The following is a 27831-nucleotide window of genomic DNA, read 5'->3' as shown; positions in this document are numbered from 1 at the left end:
GCGGTAATACAATCTTAAGTTGATATTAAGTTGTAGGTGGCAAGTGACAGTACCACCTGAAGGATGTCAATCATGTCTATAGTACAGATTCACACGGCATATGTGAATCATACATGGCATATGTATGCCTGCATTAATTGTTAAAAGAACAACTGCTGATCAGTGAATCGTACGTCTGTTAAACGTATTGCATGACAGGGGTCAATCATACCTTATCATGTCTATAGTAAGTTTTATATATACCATATGTTAAGCGTACCTTCTCATGTCTATGGAACGTTTTATATATAACATATGTCAAGTATACCTACTCATGGCTATGGTATGTATCAAGAGAACAACCGCCGGCCATTGCACCCATCTCGACTACATGTTATACATGACAGGTGTCACTCACACATCATGTCTGTAGTATGTATCAAGTTAACAGCTGCCGGTCATTGCACCCATCTTGACTACACGTTATACATGACAGGTGTCACTCACACATCATGTCTGGAGTATGTATCAAGGGAACAACTGCCGGCCATTGCACCCATCTCGACACATCATGTCTGTAGTATGTATCATGGGAACAACCGCCAGCCATTGCACCCATCTCGACTACACGTTATACATGACAGGTGTCACTCACACATCATGTCTGTAGTATGTATCAAGAGAACAATCGCCAGCCATTGCACCCATCTCGACTACACGTTATACATGACAGGTGTCACTCACACATCATGTCTGTAGTATGTATCAAGAGAACAACCGCCAGCCATTGCACCCATCTCGACTACACGTTATACATGACAGGTGTCACTCACACATCATGTCTGTAGTGTGTATCAAGAGAACAACCGCCGGTCATTGCACCCATCTTGACTACACGTTATACATGACAGGTGTCACTCACACATCATGTGTGTAGTATGTATCAAGAGAACAACTGCCGGTCATTGCACCCATCTTGACTACACGTTATACATGACAGGTGTCACTCACACATCATTGCTGTAGTATGTATCAAGAGAACAACCGCCGGCCATTGCACCCATTTCGACTGCACGTTATACATGACAGGTGTCACTCACACATCATGTCTGTAGTATGTATCAAGAGAACAACTGCCGGCCATTGCACCCATCTCGACTACACGTTATACATGACAGGTGTCACTCACACATCATGTCTGTAGTATGTATCAAGAGAACAACTGCCGGTCATTGCACCCATCTTGACTACACGTTATACATGACAGGTGTCACTCACACATCATTGCTGTAGTATGTATCAAGAGAACAACCGCCGGCCATTGCACCCATTTCGACTGCACGTTATACATGACAGGTGTCACTCACACATCATGTCTGTAGTATGTGTCAAGAGAACAACCGCCGGCCATTGCACCCATCTCGACTACACGTTATACATGACAGGTGTCACTCACACATCATGTCTGTAGTATGTATCAAGAGAACAACTGCCGGCCATTGCACCCATCTCGACTACACGTTATACATGACAGGTGTCACTCACACATCATGTCTGTAGTATGTGTCAAGAGAACAACCGCCGGCCATTGCACCCATCTCGACTACACGTTATACATGACAGGTGTCACTCACACATCATGTCTGTAGTATGTATCAAGAGAACAACTGCCGGTCATTGCACCCATCTTGACTACACGTTATATATGACAGGTGTCACTCACACATCATGTCTGTAGTATGTATCAAGGGAACAACTGCCGGCCATTGCACCCATCTCGACTACACGTTATACATGACAGGTGTCACTCACACATCATGTCTGTAGTGTGTATCAAGAGAACAACTGCCGGTCATTGCACCAATCTTGACTATACGTTATACATGACAGGTGTCACTCACACATCATGTCTGTAGTATGTATCAAGAGAACAACTGCCAGCCATTGCACCCATCTCGACTACACGTTATACATGACAGGTGTCACTCACACATCATGTCTGTAGTATGTATCAAGGGAACAACTGCCGGCCATTGCACCCATCTCGACTACATGTTATACATGACAGGTGTCACTCACACATCATGTCTAAGGTAAATATGATGACAGGTGTCAATCATACCATCCTATGTCTTCAATGATTATCATGGAATATTGTTATCAATACATGACACGTGTCAGTCATGGTGTTATGGCTATAGTAAGTGAAGGATGACAGCTGTCGACCACGGCTGCCACTCGGCTGTAAATATTAGCAAACAGGTGTCGCTGATTGCATTTCCTGACTACAGTGCATATTACGTCACAGACTGCAATAAGAACATGGCAACAGGTAGTCGGGCTTGAACACCCCTCTACATGGAACTTTCACATCTTGGTTTATGTCTTCTGAGACGAAGGTACCATACTCCAGGACTTAGTCTTACGTCAACGTCTGGAGCTGCTCATACACGAGGATGTGTCTGGACTGTGAACCAATCAGACTCCGTGTAATCAGGAAAACATTACTATAGATAAGATAACAGCACAACACGCCCTACCAAATATGACTCAAAGACCCACAGGAGCGCACAATGACACTTATAAAACTATCTAGCTTCTCATTTAGTTTACAAGCAGTTCGAGGTTTTCGCAAAGAAAAAGATAAATCGGATGTTACGTAGCTCGTTTTTACTGAAGCGTAGATCGCTTAACATTGTTTATCCCATAGCAGAATCCATTCGAAACAAGAATGTGTTCTCGCCATAGGCGAGAATATATTTGTTCCTAGGAAGCATCTGCGTGAACGAAGGTCAAAATAACTATGGGGTTGGACCGAGAAAACATTTAATATAAGTGAACACATACTGCATGAAATGACACGTTTGGTTTTGTACATTACAAGATCTTCTACTAAATGGCCTTAAAACTGTGTTTTTGCGAGTAAAAACTACTTCGATATTAAAAGGTGCGTTTGGACTTATAGCAACGCAGCAGTTCAATACCACGGGCAAATAGTGAGAATTATTCGTTCTTTAATATAATGATTTCCAGTGTACACTGACTCGCCCAGAACCGCTATATAAACACTAGCGGACAAGTGTCCAAATATAGCCTTTTTAATATGTTTGCCATGGAAACCAATTTTAACTTCTAATGGAGATAATTTGAACAGGCTTCAGAAAGGCATTGCACAGATCATCCATGCAAAGATTTAGCTTAATTGCTCCTGAGGTTTTAAAGTTGTCGACAATGTGAAAAAGTTTAAGGACGCCGGGCGATATATTTGCTGCATCAAAACTGCACGACAGCAATGGGTTAAAACAAGGACAGGTGGTCAAATAGAAGGAGTCAACCCCTTCAGATTAATAATAACTGAAACTAACTTGATTTCAACCAATCGAGTGAGAGATTGGCTCAATAATAGGTCAACTGCCGAAGTACGTTTGGTATGGCACAGTTTCATAGCTAAGTCTATGAGAACCGATGAGCCAACATTACGTTGCTTGGAAGTCGACAATTTGATATTCAGGGTGGGTGTTGATTTGGGGCGGATTTGTTCGTTTTTGTGTTCGTGTTCTTAAAAAGATAATTTGTTCCAGAAAAGAAATTGAAAAAATAATTTGTCCTCGGGTATTTCCATAAAAAATATATTGTTCGTTGAACAGGGTGATATCCAGGATAAAAATGAGTTTTCAGTTCAAATTGTTCGGCACCTTCTTATACAGAAAATAATTGGATATTATGAAGCAGTGACGAAATATGTCCTGTCGCTAACAAACAACTCCCTCCCCCCTCCTAAATGCCCCTCCCCGAATAATAGATGCAAGGTCACTTAGGCTTCAGAGGACAAAGACAGATAATCACTGTTTTCCACTGTTGCGAATCTCCTGCTTTAAACAGTACCCTAAACAGCCCCGGTAGTTTCTAACCCAGCTCCTGTTCTTTCATAGCTACGCTTGACAACGTTTATGAGGAATTATACCGCGTACCGCGTGGTTAGTAGTCCGTATGTTCTTTATACTCTCCCAGCCAGCTACTGGTGACTTCATAGTGGTCCTCTTCAACATGAGATGATAGTAGTAAGTCCAGGGCTTCAGCGTTTATTCATTTGCTATTAAAATCACAATTTATAGGAACAAATGTAAGAAATCGTGTCAAAGTTAATGGTCAAGAGGTGTGTTTGTACGACTGGTGATGACCGATGGTTATGCTGAACCATGGCGATCAGCCACCACCGTGATCGTTGTAGGCAATGTTCCAAATTTCTTTTATCTTATCTTAAAAGCACTCAGGCAAATGGGCAAAAGATTACTACGAGGGTATGTCACTCCAAAGGTTTTAAGTTTGGTGAAAGAATTGAAAATTGATCTGTTTGATTGTAACCCGAATTAATTCAATTAAATGAAGAGTTTAAATCTTCTTCAAAAATAACAGAACTGAAAGGTATCGCAAATTGTAATGAGTATGAGTTCTGTTAGTTGGAGGCGTGTAGCCACGTGTCAACACCAGATTTATCAATGACGTTCCCATTGTTCACAAAATATATCCAAGTATTTCGATCCAGATTCTCAGCGATCTCCTACCACGCGTTCAACGACACCGATCCCGACGAGGCTATCATTACTGTTAATCGAATGATGGTGTCTGCACATGATTTCCAGGTTTGCACGTGCAGCAACAAACGCTTTGTTCTGGCGGACTGAAAAAGGCAACGGTGCAATAGGCCAATAATCTAATGAAAAAACACACCAGAGAGAATACCAGACTTAATAACCACGTAGAGAGAACGCGCCGAAAGTATGACGAGAGTTGACACATCACACGGTCGGAGTGCAAGAAAACGACGTTGCAACAAAGTTACCATAGGCAACGAGAGGGTTTTAGTACGTGTCATGTTCTGTCTAAGGGTCAGTGCATGCAGCGTTTGATGGGAGTGTCTATTGAACTCGTGTGACGGTTTTGTTTACTTTATTTCTTAATGTGGTTGTCGGTTGCTTCGTTGTTTTGTCTTGATGCTTAGTCTTGTTAACTTGTTACTTTTCTAGTTATTCAGCTACTTATCTTGTTGCTATGTTGCTATATTTTTGCTTAGTTGTTGCTTATTTGCGAATTGTCGTTTGCTAATCTGTTTATTGTGTTGCTTCGTTTTGATGCTTAAGGTGGTTATATGGAAATAAAAGCGACAAGACACTTTAGTGAGTGAGTGAGTGAGTATTTTTAGCAATATTCCAGCAATATCACGGCGGGGGACACCAGAAATGGGCATCACACATTGTACCCATGTCGGGAATCGAACCCGGGTTTTTGGCGTGACGAGCGAACGCCTTAACCACTAGGCTACCCGACCGCCCCGACAAGACACTTTATGTATTCATAAGATATATCTGCTAAAATCAGACTCGATTGTACGAGACGAAATGTTATGTTTTGTCCTTGTGGAAACTTTTCTCGGATTTGAGTCAAACTGCAAGTGAAAAATTCTAAATTGAAGTGTTCAAAATGATTTAGCCTTGGTTCCATTTAATGCACCAAAGCTGCAGTGCACTCTCTACTCGACACATTATTCTTTCATGCACACAGCGTTATGAAAAAACTGTCCTCGATTATTGCACAGATCATTTATCATCTGTACAGTTTCTTATGGCAGTTAGCATATGTAAAAGACATACGAGTAAAAAACGGATCTTGCGGAGGATGATAAACATGCCTTGAGAACACTGGTGGGAAGGAGCCTCATTACTCTTAGTCATGTCTGCACCGTCTTATTGTGTTCAAGTTTGAATGAAGTAATAAATACATTATCTTTCAGTCAATACCCATAGCATGCACAGTATCATTGCTATGCTTTGCTATATAAAGGCTGGGTCGCTGCTCCCATCAATCTTCTCATCGATAATCAATATGGTCTGATCTCGTCAAAACAAAACTCAATACTTATGTTACAGCCAGTGGGTCGATCTACCGGTGGGTGATTTGGTGGTTTGCATTACGGTAGTGGGAGTATACACGTGAAGGTCTATGTGTGAAAGGTTTTACACATGGCTAGTGTTGGTGTACATATTACTTGTAGGTGCATACTAGGGTTACAGGTTCTGGTGTATAGGGTAGCGGTGGGACATGCTGTCTGTACGTTTACACTTAAGCAGCGACGGTGTACTAGGGTGGTCAGGTGTACTGGTGGGTTGTCTGTAGCTTTAAATGGGGATTGCTAGGTGTACCAGTGGCTTGTCCGCAGGTATACACTGGGACTGGCTTGTCCGCAGGTTTATACTGGGACTGGTTTGTCTGCAGGGTTACACTGGGAGTGGCTTGTCCACAGGTTTACACTGGGACTGGCTTGTCCGTAGGTTTATTATAGGACTGGCGTGTCCGCAGGGTTACACTGGGACTGGCGTGTCCGCAGGGTCACTGGGACTGGCATGTCCGCAGGGTTACACTGGGACTGGCATGTCCGCAGGGTTACACTGGGACTGGCTTGTCCGCAGGTTTATACTAGGACTGGTTTGTCTGCAGGGTTACACTGGGACTGGCTTGTCCGCAGGGTTACATTGGGACTGGCTTGTCCGCAGGGTTACACTGGGACTGGCATGTCCGCAGGGTTACACTGGGACTGACTTGTCCGTAGGTTTATTATAGGACTGGCATGTCCGCAGGGTTACACTGGGACTGGCATGTCCGCAGGGTGACACTGGGACTGGTTTGTCTGCAGGGTTACACTGGGACTGGCTTGTCCGCAGGGTTACATTGGGACTGGCTTGTCCGCAGGGTTACACTGGGACTGGCATGTCCGCAGGGTTACACTGGGACTGGCTTGTCCGTAGGTTTATTATAGGACTGGCATGTCCGCAGGGTTACACTGGGACTGGCATGTCCGCAGGGTTACACTGGGACTGGCATGTCCGCAGGGTTACACTGGGACTGGCATGTCCGCAGGGTGACACTGGGACTGGCTTGCCCGCAGGGTTACACTGGGACTGGCATGTCCGCAGGGTTACACTGGGACTGGCTTGTCCGCAGGGTTACACTGGGACACTGGGATTGGCTTGTCCGTATGTTTCCACAAGGTTTGCAAGGTGTACTTGTGGGTTGTCTATAGCTTTACACTGGGATTGCGACAACCGATGGCTTATCTGTAGCTGAACAAAGCGGTTGAAGTATACCAGAGGGATGTCCAGGGCCTTACACTGGGATTGCGAAGTGTCCCGGTTGGTGCATTAGAGTATCGTGTTGGTAATGCTGTATGTAAGTTTCCACTAGCAATTCAAGCGAGGCATACTGTCTATCGGTATCCTCCCAGTGAGACTTGCTGTCAAAGGATTTACATTAGCGAACCCGCTGAGGCAGGTTGTCTGTGCGCTTACACTGGCCTTTTGGGGATGGGTCTATCGGTTGAACATATTCTTGTCAGTACATGTGCTGTATAGGTTACACTCGAGTGGTATGATGACTAATGCCAGACAGTTGTTTAGGATGAATAACACTTAACGAAAGACAGTGACATGGTTGCATTCTAATCAACACAGCCGATGGACGAACGATATAACAATTTACAATAAAACACAGAACCCGCTTTCATGAAGATGAACGTTTAGACTAGTCTGTAAACAGGTCTACATGTCGCTTAAGCAAGTATACATTGTACATTCATAGATCTAGGTCGACCACAGACTTTGTCAGCGTGGACAAGATAAACCGATAGCCGAGAAGCGGCGGCAAAAACCGTCCAGAATATCACAAGGCATCAGTGCAAATGATTGGAAATGTGCGTTTGGAAGCTAATACAATTTGATGGCATGCAGGTTTTAGCATTTCGAAGATTTCTCATGACCTTGACCTTAGAATTTATCAGTGAGAAGCTGAGTGGAGGCGCGAAGAAGCGCGCGCTGCTCTGGAGCTAGTGTCTCCTGCGGCGAGAGTCTGATGAGCTGACACATTGTTTTAGTGGTAAGCCAATTGCATCCCCCCCCCTCCCCCCCCTCCCCACACACACTGCCAACCGACCCTCCGACCGTACACCAGCCAATCTACAACCCAGGAATAACTCAAGGAAGATTCGACTAATTGCTGGCACACAGAAGCTTGGATGTTGATGAACTTCAGTGTCCATCTATATGGCTTAATTGTTTTATCTACAAGTAAACACGGAACATACAAAATATTGAATGGAAGGGAGACAGTTTCCTCGTCAAAATCTTTCACACTTTAGATTGTTGCTACATCCATGTAGAACAAACTGAAGTACACCTTTATACTAATGAAAAGAAAACAATGATCGTTCAAGAGGAATACATCACACCAACAGTAATGGGTACAGCGACAGGAACACACAACTTACACGATGAATAACGCCAAGTTGTGCTCTAGAGATACCAGAGGTGGTGGGGGATTATTTCATCTCAAGAACTCCGCGCATGTTCTCAATACTGAAATTAACATAGCAAAACAATCACCTTATCAAAATTCATTATTTGGTTAAGATATTCTTGTTTCACACAGCCGCATAACTACTCAAACACAGACTCCACGGTACATTGCAAGATAAACTGTCTCGTCAGTTTAAGTGATCTACAGTAGGTCAGGTTACAGCCAAATTCTCAGTATAGCGCTACCTCCATATTATGAGAATTATGTGCAACAGCGTTACGCATGCCTCTCATTAACACGAATGAAGATTTGTTAAATTCGACTTAGAACATAATAAGGGTCAGTGGGATATATGTAACCCTGTATAGAGGGACGGGTGTATCAATTTGCACCTATGAAACCAACATTTGTCCTTCTTTACTGCCGTTTATACGAGCCAGCCAACGACTGTGTTAGAGGCGCTCTTGCTCCAGGATCAGCATTAGCTGTAACAACGTGGACAAGATGGGCACTTCCAACTACCGCAATTCCCAGAAGGATATACACATGGGCGTTACGTCAGCGCCTCATCATGCACTTTCCTCTATTTGTCACTCCTCCGAATGCAATGAACGTGTCTTGCACTATTACCTTACATCAAACACGCTTGTTAGAAGATTAAATTTGAAACGACACAAAATCCATTACGCTTCACGGAACAGTGTTGTGAAACGTTGTGAAGGCACATCTAATCCTAGTAATGGATGATAGCCAACAGAGATTGGGAAAGATGCTTGTGTCGATATTCATTGGCAAATGTTTTCTTTGTAATGAGAAATAAAAGAAAGCGAAATATTCTCTCATATAACATCAGTGAGGGGGATTAACACAAGGCGGATGAGATCCATTGTGTTACGGTGGGCAGGGGCGTGAGTTTACGAAGCCAGAGCTCAAGTCACCCGAGAGACATAGATGGCCGCCATTCATCTGCCTATCAGTCTTGTGTTTTAATCAGCGATCTGCATACACTGCGGAATGACTCGTTAAAAGCTTTGAGGACATCACGTTCGTCGCTTATCTCTTGGCTTTTCTTATAGATGCAAAACAGGTGGTTACTTCCATACTAAACACAAAGAACATAATCCTGGACTATTATCGCTACAAGACTACATTTGTCTGAAAAGATAACAGGACATATATACTCTGTGTACTGACTATTGGATGACTGAATCGAAACTGTTTTACGCTCTAGGTACTACCATCACTACGACGTAGTCAGGATCAAGCAGGACAGAGGTTGATGTCATGAGCAAGGATAAACACAGTTGGGCATGTGCACGATGACGTTGCCAATGCTGTCACATGTAATCACCGATCCCTTATAAAATATAAGGATTTCTGTATAGGGCATGTATGTACAGCAACTGCCTCATGTGTATTGTATATACCACATGTGTAAAGCAGTTACTCATATCTATCACAATTGTACCAACTATGTCTCATCTACCACATATGTATCAATCGAGGCTCATATCTACCACACATGCCTCAATTGTCTCATAGCTAACACATACGTACAGTTGTTTCTCATATCTACCACAATTGTACCATATGTCTCATCTACCACATGTGTATCAATCGAGGCTGATATCTACCACACATGCATCAATTATGTCGCATATCTACCATACCAACCGCGTATGTATCTATTGTGCCTCATATCTACTACGTGTTCTACATATGTACCAGTTGTGTCTCATCAACTACATATGCTACAACAATTTGGTCTCATATCTATCACATATGCATCAACTGTGTCTCATATCTACGACATACGCATCAATTGTCTCATCTATCACACACATGTGGTAAGAAGTACAACATTTTCGTTAATGCGAATGTTGCAATCAATTTACTTCCCCCAAAGCTATGATAAATGCAGAAAAATGTTCACTCAAAGCTATTATTTAAGTTCCACATATACGTCATTCGTACTGCTCTTATTTATGGTACACATGAGGGACAATTGTCAGTCATAGCTATTATTTAACATCCACATACAGGTCATTCGTACTGATCTTATCAATGGTACACATGAGGAACAATTGTCAGTCATAGCTATTATTTAACATCCACATACAGGTCATTCGTACTGCTCTTATTTATGGTACAAATGAGGGACAATTGTCACTCCTTGCTATTACATATGGCTCACATATACTGCATGTTGACACACATAGCTGCGGTGCACCACTGAAAGAGAATTTTGGAATGAATGCACCAGTAACGACGTTCTTCTTTGGATAAATCCATGCATATTCAATACATTTGTAGGATATCACTGCATACTAATTGAGGGTTAGGATGTGTTATACATACTTAACACAGTGTGAGATTTCCCATGCGTATTTAACGCAGGGTTAGCATAAACCTGCATATTTAATGTACTGTTTGAATACCCCTGCATACTTAATCTAGTGTGATCATATTCCTGAATATTTTTAATGTAGTGTTAGAACGTCCGTGAATAGTCAGTGAAGTGTGAGAGTACCCCTGACTGCTGAATGGGGCGTCAAGATATCCTGCATAGTTAATGCTAGGTACGCGTAGGAATGAATATTTCATACAGCCGCGAGTACATCTTCTTGGCAGCGAGTGAGGACTGGTATTTATATAATCGATTGTTAGGAGGAAGTTACACCTACAGTTTGATGGCGAGCGATGAATATAATGGTAACATTTTAGAAGTTACATTATTTCGGCATATAAGACGCATTCCACCAAGCGCAGAAGCCGTTAGTCGCCATCACGAGGGAAGACTTAGTGTGATACAATCACCTGCCTTCTTACGCAACACTATCATAGTGTACCAGTATCCGAAGCACCATTAGAAATTCATTGTAGAATGTGTTGATCAATGGGAGGTACATTCCCCGCCTCCAGGATCAATACAGAGTTATTAATATTACACTAGTTGAGGCATAAACCTTCTCACACAATGCTGCTAGCGATACGTTGATAACATTATGGAAATGATCATATTGATTACAGAATGATTCTATCGTTGAGGAAGAGAATGACACATGGCACAAAAATGTGTACCTCGTGTAAGTCTAATTATAGAAATGAGCTACCTTATGTCAACTCGTACACGCCGCGTCACAGCTTTTCACAAAACACAGGATATTGTGATAGTTTGTAACTCATCTTCTCATTACCGTCTTGCCAAAGTGTCTTTTTATACAGAAGTACACGAGGCCGTTATATCATGCTTCGTCGTGTAGTTTTGTGTGTTGTTTATAGAAGAACATTAAGGCATTAGTTCGTCTTACTTCGTGTGGTGTCGTGCCAGGATATGTGTTAACCATGAGACACTATAGCATAATCATATTGTGTTACATTATGTAGTTTGTTGTCAACTTATGCATAAGTACGTAGAGGAATTATATTGTGTTTCATAATGTACTTTGCTGGATAATATATTGTGCATGGTACATTGCAACGTGTAGCTCTTGTATTGTGTAAGCTTAGTACATGGGTCATTGTATTGTGCCGTACAAAATGCAGTTTGATATGTTACATATTGCACAGTTTTGGGTGTTAATGCATTTAGCTTGTCTATTTGTACTAACGTAGGTCACTATATTGTGTTCCATCCTGACCTTTTTCTCTTATATATCCTACATTGGGGTATGATAGTATGTGCTAAGAGAACATCATGTATTTTGTTGTCCTCTTGTATGTTGTACTAAGCTGGAATATTGCTAATGTGACATATTTTAACTCACCCACTATATGTTGTACAATCTGTTACAACATGTATAGTTTGGTAAAGGTGATATATTTTACATGGAAGCACTATTCTGTATTACATCTGCCCATAGGAGCTCTGTTCTGTTACACCTTGTACATTATGTTGTGTTACATCATGACCACATGGGCACTATATTGTTATACATCATGTACATAGGGGCACTGCAGTGTATTAAATCATGCCCATAGGGGCACTAATATGTGTGATCACTATCTACTCAAGTACACGATCCGCTGTATTGTGTCCTAGATAAACGTAAAATAAGGCATTTTCTGTGTAGTTACAAGTACCTTGCGTCCAAAATAGACGTGCACAAGATAATATCACTGAGTTTTTAATGTGCCATATGTCTAAAATAGTCGTGCAGGAGGCAGTTTTATTTAGTTCCAGCATGTACTTGCGTCCAATCTATATTAAGAAATGAAATTTTATTGTGTTGCAGCATGTTCTTTGCGCCCAATGGAGACGTGCCCTTGGTAATTTATTATGTTATTTCATGCAACATGTGTCTTCCATTAGCGTGCAGTAAGTAACTTTATTATGTTATTTCATTTGCCACATATCCTTTGTACACGTGCAGGATGTAATTTTATGTGCTTGTGGAACTACCATCTCTCCTATGTAGACGTGTACAATATCGGTGTGTTGTAATTTGGCGTATACCACTTCTACGAAGTATACGTGTATGAGATCAGTCTGTTGTATAGCGGCATATACCATGTATACTATGTGGGTATGTATAAGATCAGCTTGTAGTGAGAAAATACAATGAAGAGACACTGAAAACATATTTATTGCATTATGTCATGTACCCATCATGCCGAATGTCCAATATTGACCTGTAAGAAGGCAGTACGCCAGGTTCTTTATAATTCTGTTGTGACACTACATCAAACGTTGTTTCTTTCAATGTTTCCAAAATGAAAGTAAATAGTTATTGTGTGTTTCACAAATTATAGTGTGTACTTTGTTGCGTATTGTTCTCACATGGTTCGAACCAGAAGTGACCAGTGCACAATATTTTGTATGTTTTTCGTTTTATTAATTATGTTATAAATATAAAATGTCATTGCAAGTAAATAACTATGATTGTCTTGATTGTTCGCAGAAACAAATTCCTTTTTGCAATGAGGGCAAATTAGCTGTGAAAATTGTATGTATGGACCACTGAAAATCAGTGATGACACCAGGTGTTCGCGAAAAGGGTAAGAATGTCCTGCCCTACCGGTAGCACCCGCGATTCACACGATTTGCATGAAACAAGTTAATTGCTTATAACAACGCATATTGCGTCCTCTTACATACATGTACATCACATTGTGTTATGTGATATCAAGTACAGTGTTTATAGAGTGTAGCCTACTGTCCTACATAAAAGAAGCGTAAAAAACGAGTTCCATAATCATAAGAAATCTCTACTAACCGCAGAATCGATTGTACGATTCCGACTGTATCATAAGCCTGTGTTTATGCATCACTATCGAAAGGTATTGATACAAGGTGTTCGCGAAAGGTTAGCGTATCCTGGTCCACCGGTGGCACTAACCACAAACACATGAGGGTGCATGTGAATTCTTTCCCCCAAAAAAACAAGGGAACAACTAGTGCAAGTCAAAATAGGGAATTGCGTCGGGAAATACAGTGTTTTCTTTTCAGAGACCTACTGTGTTACGTCAAGTACAGTGTTTACGTCCTTTCAGTATGTGAAGTACATTGTTTACATCATGTTTACATCGTCATATTACATAAAGTATTTTCTGTCTTTGTTGATGTGTAGTTTGTTATAAATTAGCGTCTTTCAAAAAATGAATATCTCGATATGACATATGATAAATGTTTACTTCTATGTTCTTAAATATTTGCATCAGTAATATTTACGCCTGCAAATCAGTGCCATATATTGTGATGCCAAGTGTATCGTGTGCTAAAGGTTGGTATTATCGTACATCAACATGTTGTCTTCTATATAGTATATAAGTGTATACTACCGAGTTACATCAGATATATATTCCATATCTGTTTAAGGTGCATTATTAATTTTTAGTGTAGCTTGAAGCATATTGTGTCATTCTTTAAAGAGGTGAACTACTATATTGTGTGAAACGTATTATAATGCGTCTTTCAGAAATAAACCAAATCAAGACTGTTGTGCTGTTGTTGGCAATGGTGCATTAATACACTGCATCCTTCATTATAGCAGCACATTGTTTTACTACATAAAGACTGTTGTGCTATTGTTGACAATGGTGCCTGAAATACACTGCATCCTTCATTATAGCAGCACATTGTTTTACTACATAAAGACTGTAGTGTTATTGTTGACAATGGTGCCTGAAATACACTGCATCCTTCATTATAGCAACACATTGTTTTACTACATAAAGATTGTAGTGTTATTGTTGATAATGGTGCATTAATACACTGCATCCTTCATTACAGCAGCACATTGTTTTTATACATCAATAATGAATGAATGAATGAATGAATGAATGAATGAATGAATGAATGAATGGTGCATAAAATACAATGAATCTCCCATTATAATAGCACATTGTTTTACTACATAAAGATTATATGTTATTGTTGACAATGGTGCATTAATACAATGCATCCATCATTATAATGGTTCATTGTTGTGTTACACCAAAACTACTGTGTCATTGTTGATAATGGTGCATGAAATACAATGCATCTCCCATTATAATGGCACACTGTTGTGTTTAATCATGATTGTGTTATCGTTGACAATGGTGCGTGAAATACAAACGGATCCTTCATTATAATCGTATATTGTTGTGTTATACCAAGACTGCTGTGTTATTGTTGATAATGGTGCATAAAATACAATGCATCTTTCAATATTATGGTATATGGCTGTGTTACACTAAGTCTGTTGTGTTATTGTTAAAATGGTGCATAAAATACAAAGGATCCTTCATTATTATGGTACATTGTTGTGTTACACCAAGACTGTTGTATTATTGTGCATAACATAGAATGCATCATTAATTCTAATAGTACATTGTTGTGTTCCTTCAATACTCATATGCTATTGATGGTAATGATGCATGAAATATAATTCATCCTTCATTATAATGGCACATTGTTGTGTTAAATCATGCCTGTTATTATTGTTGACAATGGTGCATGAAATACATTTTATCCTTCCTTTCAGTGGTACATTGTTGTGTTACATCAAGACTGTTGTGCTATTGTTGGGAATGGTGCATGAAATACAATGCATCTCCCATTATAATAGCACATAGTTTTCTGCAACAATACTATTGTGTTATAGTTGACAATGGTGCATGCAATACAACGGATAATTCATTATAATCGTACATTGTTGTGCTACACCAAGGCGGTTGTGTTATTGTTGATAATGGTGCATAAAATGCAATGTTTCCTTCATAATAATGATGCATTCTTGTTTTCCTTCAATATTCATGTGTTATTGATGGTAATGATGCATACAATACAATGTATCCTTAATTATAATGATACATTGTTGTGTTACACCATGACTGTTGTTATTGTTGATAATGATGCATAAACTACAATGCATCCTTCATTAAAATGGTACATTCTTGTGTTCCTTCAATACTCATGTGTTATTGATGGTAATGATGCATGAAATATAATTCATCCTTCATTATAATGGCACATTGTTGTGTTAAATCATGCCTGTTGTTATTGTTGACAATGGTGCATGAAATACATTGTATCCTTCCTTTCAATGGTAAATTGTTGTGTTACATCAAGACTGTTGTGCTATTGTTGGGAATGGTGCATGCAATACAACGGATAATTCATTATAATCGTACATTGTTATGCTACACAAAGACGGCTGTGTTATTGTTGATAATGGTGCATAAACTACAATGCATCCTTCATTATTATGGTATATGGTTGTATTACACTAAGTCTGTTGTGTAATGGTTACAATTGTGCATAAAATACAAAGGATCATTCATTATTATGGTACATTGTTGTGTTACACCAAGAGTGTTGTGTTATTTTTGGTAATTTTGCATGAAATAGAATGCATCCTTCATTCTTACAGTACATTGTTTTGTTACAGCAAGATTGTTGTGTTGATAATGGTGCTTCAAATGCAATGCATCCTTCATTATAATAGTGGATAAGGTGTTACAGCAAGATTGTTGTGTTATTGTTGATACTGTTGCATGAAATACATTGCGTAATTCATTATAATTGTACATTGTAGTGACACATGAACATTGTTTGTTTACTGTTGATAACAATTCATGAAATGCATCTTTCATGAGGGAATCATATTGAAGTGTTACATTACGACTATTGTGTCATTTAAGATGTTACATTACATTAAGGTACACCAAAGTCACTCAGAATGGGTCGCGTTTATTGATGACAGTATTAAATAAGGGATGTCAAAGTCTCTTTCAATACGACATTTCGGTACAAATCATAGTCCATTGATAACCCCTGTCAACGCTGTCTTCATTGATACCACAGCCACTAAATGCTACCTGATAATATGAATGTGTATCATGTCACTGTCATAGCGATGTATGGTGTCATGTATATTGTGTCACTATTTTGGCTGTATTATGTCATACTACAGAAATATTACCATTTTACTGATCATGTTTCTTGAGTTACATTACACATATGATGTATTATTCTACATCAAAGAACGTGAATGTATTAAAGAGTGGCGCATTATGTTTCTTGGATCTAGCTAACGCAAGGGCATCAAAATATGCAACACTATGTCCTTCTTTAGAAAAGTGCATTGCACTGTGTCATAAAATCCTGAATGTATCTTTGTACACTATATTCTGTTCATATCATGTGTAGTGTGTCCTTCACTATTTAAGTGATTATATTGTGTCATAACAAATGTTTTGAAACCTTTGATAACAAAATGCACTATCTTTTTGCATAAAGTACAGTGTGTTCCTCGAAATATAGGAGTGATAATATAATGTTACAGCAAGAGTATTGTGTCCCATAATTGCACTATATTTCTCCATTGAGTGTTACAGGAGACTTTCTGCATTTGGTATTGATTTGAAACAATAACATACGCGCGTCACTAACCACATTGTAGAAAATACTTTGGTATTGAAACATACTGAAAGGTTTTTGTCTCGATTTCTATCCTATTATAGAGAAGTAATGATTAGTAACTACTGGTTGATGGTCCGAGGAGCTGCTTATGGTTCGTATCAGAATCCGTTTGACCTATCAAACATTTCTATTTGTCATCAAACTATAGCTTTATCAGCTTTTCACTATAACTTCATACATGAATAACTATTGCATTATGTTTAATGTTACATGCTTGATGGATGGACAATGGAATGCATATAAACCGCGATGAAAATTAATGAGTGTAGACATAAGCCGAATTTATCAGTGTTGTGCATAATGATGTAGAATTTGAAACTCTTTCCCATGGTCTATTTTATATGCAATTAAGAAAGGTTGCTTGGCATGCTTCAGTATGTCCAAGCCCAATTACTGAGCCGAGGCTGCACACATTGCTTTAGCTGCCGAGAGTTCCACTTGATGCAGATATACGGTGCCAGGTCTCCACACTGCAGCGTCGAGTGTCCATATTTCCACAACACTGCACTAGATGAGAGACGCAGTTACAGTTGGTGTTGTATACATTTAATCATCAGGGAAATACGCCGTACATGGCCGATATCAGAAAAAAATGAGATCGGGATTACCACTTCATGTTTTGTCACACGAAGTTTTCTCGTCATTAGAACTGATACAATCAAACTAACACATTAGCTTTACTGAGCACGACTCGGCTGTGAGAGTTTCTATCGTTCAAACTGACGCATAACAGGCGAACTGCCATCTCCGATAAAGCTTTGCCTCGCTCTCGTGGCTTTCATATCAGTTCCCTCATAAAGCCGCGAGAGTAGGTACATGGAAATCAAATCTGTACCTGGAACCAATAGGCCTCCCCATTCACGGACACATTTGTATATTGAAAAAGGCCATCGAGACATAAGCGATCTGCAATGTAACAAAAGCTAAACAAAGAGGCGAGAGATTGGGTAACTGAATATAGCTAACTATTGGCGATGGTAGAGGTAGAGTTGGGAGGCCGGGCTGGCGGGCGGGGAGGGGAGGTGGTGGCGGTGGGGAGTAAGTGATCAATACGCATATCGCCACACAGCCAGGTGTAGCACCTTCTCGTTGCCGGCAATGAACTGCTTTAAACGAATCCCATGGGACTGCCTCAAAGAAATTAATAACGGAGAGACTAAATTTGTTTTATTTTCAACGAGGAAACACATAAAACGCATCTTAGAGCAAAATCACATAATCAATAATCAGAGTAACTGGAGTAGGTTGTAGTCTAGTCATAGTTGTCGAAAGTAAAATTGTATGTTAATGTGAAACAATATGTTTCAGCTCAGTCGTTATGAATCATTCGCAGCCTCAGCTGGTCACCACACGACCCCGCCAGATGTTAAAGTGCACACACCAGGGAATACTTTAAAAGGTAGCAGTATGAACGCATAGCAGTTCTTACCTTGACTGAGTAGCACGTGGTCGCAGTGTAGCTCCTGTTTGAGACAACCGTCATGTCCCTGGTGCTGACGACAACATGCCATCAGCCGGACTCTCCAACTCTCACCCTGTTGGCGTCTTGTCTTTCTAGGCTGCTCACACCACTGCTTTTAGCTCATGTATCCCAGGTACAAAGATTCCAAGTTGTCAGCGAAGTTTTCCAGTCATAAGTATCGGTTGGCAGGCTGGCTGGCAAGCAGGCAGCGGGCGAGTCACCTCGGATCTACCATGTACTGGCCTGTACACTCTCCTTGCCTCCTGCCACTTGGAGCATCGGAAGCCACTTGTGCGCAGTCTCAAACTGCTGCTTGTCCTGATAAGAACTTCATTAATTTTTTAAAACAGATAGAAACCTTCCACGGCAGTATAATAGCGATGAAATGACCTGTGAGGAGTAGCGATGGAGTCGCTCGTTCCTTCCACACACTCAGCACAGGCACCTGTCCCGCGCCGACTAGCTCACACCTCTATTTCCGACCGCCATGCAAGCGGAGGGTTACAGCCTTACGGTGCTAGATCGTTGAATTCGGCTGATCTGAGGGCTTGTTTGCTAATTAATCACGTAATTTGGGAATATCTGATACACTGCAGGCGGTGGTAGTGGCGTTAATCGACCTGGCGTACACGTCCGTCCACTGTGCACTCCCTCTCAGAGTGTGCCTCGTCTCATGCAGAACTATATTCCTTGCACTGGAGCACACGTGTAGCGGGCAGGTAGCGGTAGGCCTCAATGCAGTGCTTCCAGACCACTCGGTAAATAGACGCACATGCAGACATTTACCACCCTACTTCAGCGCATATTGTAAAAACATTTTTGTTTCACGGAACAATATTTTGCCCGGTTCTGAAATGTGAACACTGGACACTTGCCTGATTGCCAGGCTAGGCATGCCTTCCTTTCCACCCTCACCTCTCGATGTAAGTAGCTATAGATAGGGCTAAGGGTGGGATGAATTAGAGTTTATATGCATACATACATCAATGGATCTGGTGGGAGTGTAGGTCCATGTATACGTACAGTGCTCTGTACACTGTACACACGTGCGACATTGATATTGATGAAGGATCCTGGCAGACAGGAATACACGAATCATTTTTTTCAGAAACATGACATTAACTAGACGTATATTCATAATATTTCTACGGATCTTAAATGTTAATTAACAAATCGGTCACTTATCATCCAAAGAAATATAAGATGACATTATCAACTGTTGTACAAATGTTCCCGAGACGCCTGTTACCATATACAGTGGAAGCATAGCTTCCTCACAAAATGTTTTTCTTTTGTATGTGGCAGAGATAGAAATATGAACCCTCCTAAGGCACTGGCGTTTTTAATATACAAACCAGGGCGGGTGAAGACTGATTGTCACCAACGTGGCTTTCATGTTGGCGTTGCCCAAGGATTGAGTTTCTTGATTTCCTCGTAGCATGTCTGAACCCCGAGTTAGTTGAATAAACAACACTTTAAGGGAGAACGAATGAATGTGGTCATTGCTTAATGATTGAGTCTAGAAGATACAGAAGATGACCCCTTATGCACACTGTAACGTCGACAGGACATGGAATCGGGAGCAAAGAAACCAACGGTGCTGTGTGAGCATAGAACGTGATGAACAATGTAATTCATGTCCAGATTTGTCCCAGTTTTGTTTAAGCCGGATACATTGTATTCTTATTAAACAGATATGACCTAGGTTTCCACAAGTCTTGTACACACCTTGGCACACCTAGTCTGCTGACAGTTGGGTATTTTTTTATTCTCCACAACATAGGTGATGACCCCCAGTGGTTGACACAAGTCTGATAATGTGTAGGTGTAATATTTGATTCAGTTCAACATAGGTGATGACCGCCAGTGGTTGACACACAAGTCTGATAATGTGTTGGTGTAATATTTGATTCAGTTCAATATAGGTGATGACTGCCAGTGGTTGACACAAGTCTGATAATGTGTTGGTGTAATATTTGATTCAGTTCAACATAGGTGATGACCGCCAGTGGTTGACACACAAGTCTGATAATGTGTTGGTGTAATATTTGATTCAGTTCAATATAGGTGATGAACCCCAGTGGTTGACACAAGTCTGATAATGTTTTGGTGTAATATTTGATTCAGTTCAATATAGGTGATGACCGGAAGTGGTTGACACAAGTCTGATAATGTGTTGGTGTAATATTTGATTCAGTTCAACATAGGTGATGACCGCCAGTGGTTGACACACAAGTCTGATAATGTGTTGGTGTAATATTTGATTCAGTTCAATATAGGTGATGAACCCCAGTGGTTGACACAAGTCTGATAATGTTTTGGTGTAATATTTGATTCAGTTCAATATAGGTGATGACCGGAAGTGGATGACACAAGTGGTGACAATTTCCTACATACATATATGGAGAACAAGATGTACTGGCAAGGGTGGGTTTTTTTCAGATATGTAGACGTGGCTGTACTGGCAAGGTATTTTACTTTGCTTTTTGCAAGAAAAGAACCAAATTCAATTATATCAAAACATTTAAGTTTTCATTTTTTTACACCAATATCCTACATGACAAATTTAAAGGAAAACTTCATTCCTTGATACACTGGGCTTTTGTTACAAGACGTGGTGACCATAGATATAGTAACATATCTATTTTCATAGTTTGAGGACAGTTTGTCAAAAATAAATGCAAATGCCATCTGCAGGTTACTGAGAAAACCATATATAAAATGCTGGACGACATCAGTGGTAGCATCTACGTACAATTTGGGGTACGGCATTTAGGCAAGAAGCAGGCCCAATGAGGAATAATTGTGACCTCCTTTTGATGATCAGATTCTTGATGAGTATGAATTCCTAACAATTCTGCGCTGGCTGGAAAAGTAAAAAAAGATAATTTGGCCAGGACGTTTTACTTAAGCTTCAGGTATAGCGATGATCTGATATCGTTCAATAATGGTCAAATACCCAATCCCATCAACTGATTTAACCACCAGTCCCCAGACCCACAAAGCAATCTTAGCGCTACGACTGTCGTCAGTCTGTGTTAAGCTAGTGAAGTTACGTTCACCCAATTAGTGTTAAGATCTCTTTGTGGAACGGGGCCCTGAGCTAGAAATAAAACAGACCGGTGAAACCGCCTCTTCTGTTTCATTTATAGATGTATGCAGAACGACTGAGAGTGACTAAAACACTATTTACCAGATAAGAGCCATGACTTATATCGTGCAATATTCAAGCACTTCAACAATTATTTCACAAAGATTTCAAAGAGCTTTCTTAAAGAATTATTGTTGACATGTGGATAAGATTTCCAAATTGGACGCATCGTTGACTAAACTGATGTCCTATGCAATTTCCTATTTGATTTGTACCATATGTTCCATGTTTTGTCTGGTGAACGATTGACTTGCACTTGCATGTGTTTGTGGCGGATGCCACCGGTATGCCAGGATATGCTCACCTTTTCACGAACAACTGCATCATCACTATTGGATAATGATCCATAAATAAAGCGACAAAACCCTTTCCATATCCAATAAAAATTTCTGCATAAAGCAGAGTCGATTGTACAATTCCGACTATATCATGAGCATGTGTTAAACACATGCTCATGATATAGTCGGAGTCGTACAGAGGATCTGCCTTTAGTAGAGATTTCATACGATTATGGAAATGTTTCTTGTCTTTTGTATGTATGAATATGGAAATAGTTTTGTAGCTTTCATTGTTTATACATATATGTAGTGTGGGACGTTCCGACAACATGTTACTAAAAATCAGTGGCGTGAGATGGAGGTGTAGCCAAGACGTCGGACAAAAAATTGAAAATACTCAGAAATAGTGGAAGGCTATTATATCACAATCTTGTTCATAATGAAATTTCTGCAGTGGGTGTCGTTGTTCCACACACAGATTAGCTACACATGTGTACGGCTGAATACACAGTTTGTATAGGCTGAGATGCCTAATTAAATCGCGTTCTTCATTACAGTCTTCTGGCCTATGGCAGTGGGGACAGTTTGCATGTACTGCGCAATAACGCTTAACTTGAAACATTACTATTTCATTACACGACGGACCGAGTGGACGTAAGTAGATCACATGGGCGTATTTGTCAATTAAGCATACACTGGACTTATACACAACCGGTGGTGTCTTCTAAATGCGGTTAAATTTCACAGCTGAAATTGAACAACAGTAAAATCCCATGGAGGTGATGTTTGAGAAAAGTCAGCCTATATTGGAGAAATAATTTGATATGGGTTGTATTTGTATGGTTCTACACGTTTCAGTGGTACTTCTTTCCTTGATCATTCACCTTGAGACGTTCTGTACAGCAATACAGAAGTAAAAATCCATATCATCTTGTTTCTATGAACTTCAAACATCTGAAAGCTACTCAACGATCTCGGGTTTGATATTGCAAAGATGACGTTTTGAACATAAAATTACGAGCTCAATGCACTGACTTCCGTGTAATAACACTGAAACCCCCGTGTAATAATTGGAGTTCACATGATGTTATACATCGTAGTTCCTGCATAAAATCATCCACACTACTACAGAACGTCTGTTGATTGTAATGTTGATACAGAATGTTGACGTAGTGACGACACTCTGCTGGTACCTAGTTTAGATATTGTAATGCCACAATGAAATGCCGCTACCACACGTAGACGTTGTAGTGCCAGATTACGATATTGATACCGAATGAAGACGTTGAAATGCCACAATGAAATACCGCTACCAAACGTAGACGTTGTAGTTCCAGATTACGATATTGATACCGAATGTAGACGTTGAAATGCCACAAGGAAATACCGCTACCAAACGTAGACGTTGTAGCGCCAGATTACAATATTGATACCGAATGAAGACGTTGAAATGCCACAGTGAAATGCCCCTACCAAACGCAGACGTTGTAGCGCCAGATTACAACATTGATACCGAATGTAGACGTTGTGACTCCATAATGTAATTCAGAAACTTAATGTATGCAAGGTAACGCCATAATGTTACAGTCATATCGAACGTAAACGTTGTAATGTCACAATATATTACTGATACCAATTGTAGATGTTGGGACCACACAATGTGTCACTGGTACCAAATGTAAATGTTTTTGACGCCACAATGTATTACTGATACCAAATGTAAATGTCGGGAAGCCACAATGTATTACTGATACCAAATGTAAACGTTGGGACGCCACAATTGTATTACTGATACCAAATGTAAATGTTGGGACGCCACAATGTATTACTGATACCAAATGTAAATGTCGGGAAGCCACAATGCATTACTGATACCAAATGTAAACGTTGGGACGCCATAATTGTATTACTGATACCAAATGTAAATATTGGGACTCCACAATGCATTACTGATACCAAATGTAAATGTTGGGAAGCCACAATGCATTACTGATACCAAATGTAAACGTTGGGACGCCACAATGTATTACTGATACCAAATGAAAATGTTGGGAAGCCACAATGCATTACTGATACCAAATGTAAATGCTGGGACTCCACAATGTCTTATTGATACCAAATGTAGATGTAGTAGCGCCACAGTTCAATAATGATACCGAATTCCCAAATGCATGTGTTTTATGTTCACAATATCTGCTGATACCAACACTTGATCAGTGTATCCCCAACAATGTATCAGTGTATCCCCAACACTGTATCATTGTATCCCCAACACTGTATCATTGTATCCCTCAACACTATATCGTTGTATCCCCAACACTTTATCACTGTATCCCCAAAACTCTATCATTGTATCACCAACACTTTATCAGTGTATCTCCAAACTATATCATTGAATTCCTAAAACGATATCTCCCAATCTTAAAACACTTACATTTGTCCCCATAACAACACCATTGTACCCAAAGAATTTATCTATGTGTCTCCAACAACATACTCTCAAATTTTTCATCATTTTTCCCTCCAGCAATGTATAATTATATCCCCAAAATTGTATCAATGTATTCAAACACTATCAATACATCCTCAAGACCATATGATTATATCTCCAGCAACATCAACCACTCCACCTGAACACTATCACTGAACCGTAACCACTATACAATAGTAAACCTAGCATCAATGCACCCCTGATGTCATGCTGTTCCATCTACTGTACAGTATATTCCCGACATTGCATTATTGCATCCTCTGCTGCAACATGCATCCCACAACTGTATCATTGAATCCCCGACCCTGTATCATTCTACCCTAAGCGCTGTGTCATTGTAATATAGCTACCACTGCCTCACTGACAATGCACACCAGACATGTCCCAGCGCCTTCAGCAGCTCGGCGCTGTACTCCCTTGGGAGCTGCGAATGCAATTTGAATGCACACTGCTCCGTTGACTGGGGTAATAATATGTCATGCGCTTTCAACACGCATGTGTGCAATCTTGCGCTGGGGAGAAATTATCATTGTTATTATTACAGCCACTGTATCACTTTGTATGGCGGGCCCTGAATCACTGTGTATCTCTCTCATTACATGTCTCACTGTGTGAGATATCACAGCACCCTATGCCGGTACGCTGTCACAGACCATTAAAGCACTCTAGACATGACCATACCAGACACTGCTACTGCAGGCTACACCGTTCCAGGGCCCGTTACACAAAGCGATCTTAGCGCTAAGGTGACCGCAACTCTTTAACATGGGATTGCGACCGTCGTAGCGTAAAGATGACAGGGTGGAACAAGGCCCTGAATATGAATAGTAGACAGCACCGGCGCACTTCAGCATTGGCAAAACCACAATAAAATCGTAGACATTATGTATATTTTATATCAGACAATTCTATAGTAAAAACACAAACACAGACAATAGCAAAACAGAAAATGATAAAATAATCATTACACTAGCGGACCCGATACTATAGGTGATACCGCTTATATAACACAGAATAAGCCGCCTTAACAATATCAAACAGTTTTGATGCAGTCTGCACACGTATACTCGTAGGACTGTACAAAAGTTAATGGTGTCTCTATAACCCATATATACTACGATAGCATACTCCATTGTATTCTGATTCTGTACCCGAATACTGTACTATTATAATACAGGATTCTTCAGTAGACAAGATTTTTTGAAGTAACATTACAGATTTCTCTTTTCATCATTAGGTGATATCAAGAATCCTATGAACAAGACCTTCCCTAAACATGTTAGGAATGCCAACACAATTCTGAAACACGTCGTTATCTTCGTCTGCTGCACATAGTGCTGTATCAAGTCTTAATCTACATAACTTCCAACACTGTATCTGCATCAAGGTATAAGCTACTCCTTCTGTACGCATTGCCACGCAATGCCTTACTTTAACCGATCTTAACCCCCTGCAAATAGATCTCTTTCATGACATCACCTCGGCAGGGCCTCTTCTACACTTGAATGTCATAAACTGAAACCGTTTTCAGGACAAACTGCTTCCTCCTTGTTCTTAGTCCTATCAGTACATCACTAACGCCTGTTTGACAGTGTTCCTTTCATGGCAGAACCTTGACCCCTTGCACAAAGTTACCTTTTAGGGCATAACTTCAACACCTTCCACACAGTTACTAGTTATTTTTCAGGGCAGTACTTAAACAATTTGCACACAGTTACTAGTTAACTTTCAGGATATTACTTAAACACCTTCCACACAGTTACTAGTTACTTTTCAGGGCAGTACTTCAACACCTAGCACGCAGTTACTAGTTACCTTTCAGGGCATTGCTTAAACACCTTGCATGCAGTTACTAGTTACTTTTCATGGCATTACTTAAACATCTAGCATACAGTTACTATTTACCTTTCAGGACATTACTTAAACACCTTCCACACAGTTACTAGTTACTTTTCAGGGCAGTACTTCAACACCTAGCACGCTGTTACTAGTTACTTTTCAGGGCATTACTTCAACACATTGCACGCAGTTACTAGTTGCCTTTCAGGGAATTACTTCAACACCTTGCACACAGTAACTAGTTACCTTTCAGAACATTACTTCAACACCTAGCACGCAGATACTAGTTACCTTTTAGGGCATTACTTCAACGCCTTGTACACTGTAACAAGGTACCTTTCAGGGCATTACTTAAACACCTTGCACACAGTAACTAGCTACTTTTCAGGGCAGTACTTCAACACCTTGCACATAGTAGCTAGCTACCTTTCAGGGCATTACTTAAACGACTTGCACACAGTAACTAGCTACCTTTCAGGGCATTACTTCAACACCTTGCATACAGTTACTAGTTACCTTTCAGGGCAGTACTTAAACAACTTGCATACAGTTACTAGTTACTGTTCGGCGCATTACTTCAACACCTTGCACACAGTCACAAGTTATTTTTCAGGGCATTACTTCAACACCTTGCACACAGGTACTTCTCGGGGCATTCAACATCCTCAATACAGTTACTTTTCAGGGCATTACTTCAACACCTTGCATGCAGTTACTAGTTACCTTTCAGGGCATTACTTCAACACCTTGCACGCAGTTACTAGTTACCTTTCAGGGCATTACTTCAACACCTAGCATGCAGTTACTAGTGACCTTTCAGGGCATTACTTCGACACCTTGTACACATTAACTAGCTACTTTTCAGGGCAGTACTTAAACACCTTGCACACACTAACGTGCTACCTTTCAGGGCATTACCTCAACACCTTGCACGCGGTTACAAGTTACCTTTCAGGGCGTTACTTAAACACCTTGTACACAGTAACTAGCTTCCTTTTAGGACATTACTTCAACGCCTTGCATGCGGTTACTAGTTACCTTTTAGGGCATTACTGAAACACCTCGCATACAGTTACTAGTTACTGTTCGGCGCATTACTTCAACACCTTGCACGCAGTTACTAGTTACCTTTCAGGGCATTGCTCAACCATCTTGCACACAGTAACAAGTTATTTTTCAGGGCATTACTTCAACACCTTGCACACAGGTACTTCTCGGGGTATTCAACACCCTCAATACAGTTACGTTTCAGGACATTACTTCAACACCTTGCACGCAGTTACTAGTTTCTTTCAGGGCATTACTTCAACACCTAGCACGCAGTTACTAGTTACCTTTCAGGGCATTACTTCGTTACTTGTACACAGTAGATAACTA

General features: G+C 40.4%; 1 protein-coding gene across 1 annotated transcript in view; it reads right to left on the bottom strand.

Annotated features, from left to right (window-relative positions):
- The window catches only part of LOC124142703 (neuronal acetylcholine receptor subunit alpha-10-like), a 77346-nt gene extending 57940 nt beyond the window's left edge, over window positions 1–19406 (bottom strand). The window contains exon 1 of the mRNA XM_046511293.2: window positions 18663–19406. The gene's annotated coding sequence lies outside the window, so the exon portion shown is untranslated. The remainder of the gene's footprint in view (window positions 1–18662) is intronic.
- Window positions 19407–27831: the final 8425 nt, after the last annotated feature.

This window comes from Haliotis rufescens, unplaced genomic scaffold (assembly GCF_023055435.1).
Source record: "Haliotis rufescens isolate VD_foot unplaced genomic scaffold, xgHalRufe1.0.p SCAF_20, whole genome shotgun sequence".
Lineage (NCBI taxonomy): Eukaryota > Metazoa > Mollusca > Gastropoda > Lepetellida > Haliotidae > Haliotis > Haliotis rufescens.
This window is presented reverse-complemented; position numbering and strand designations above follow the sequence as displayed.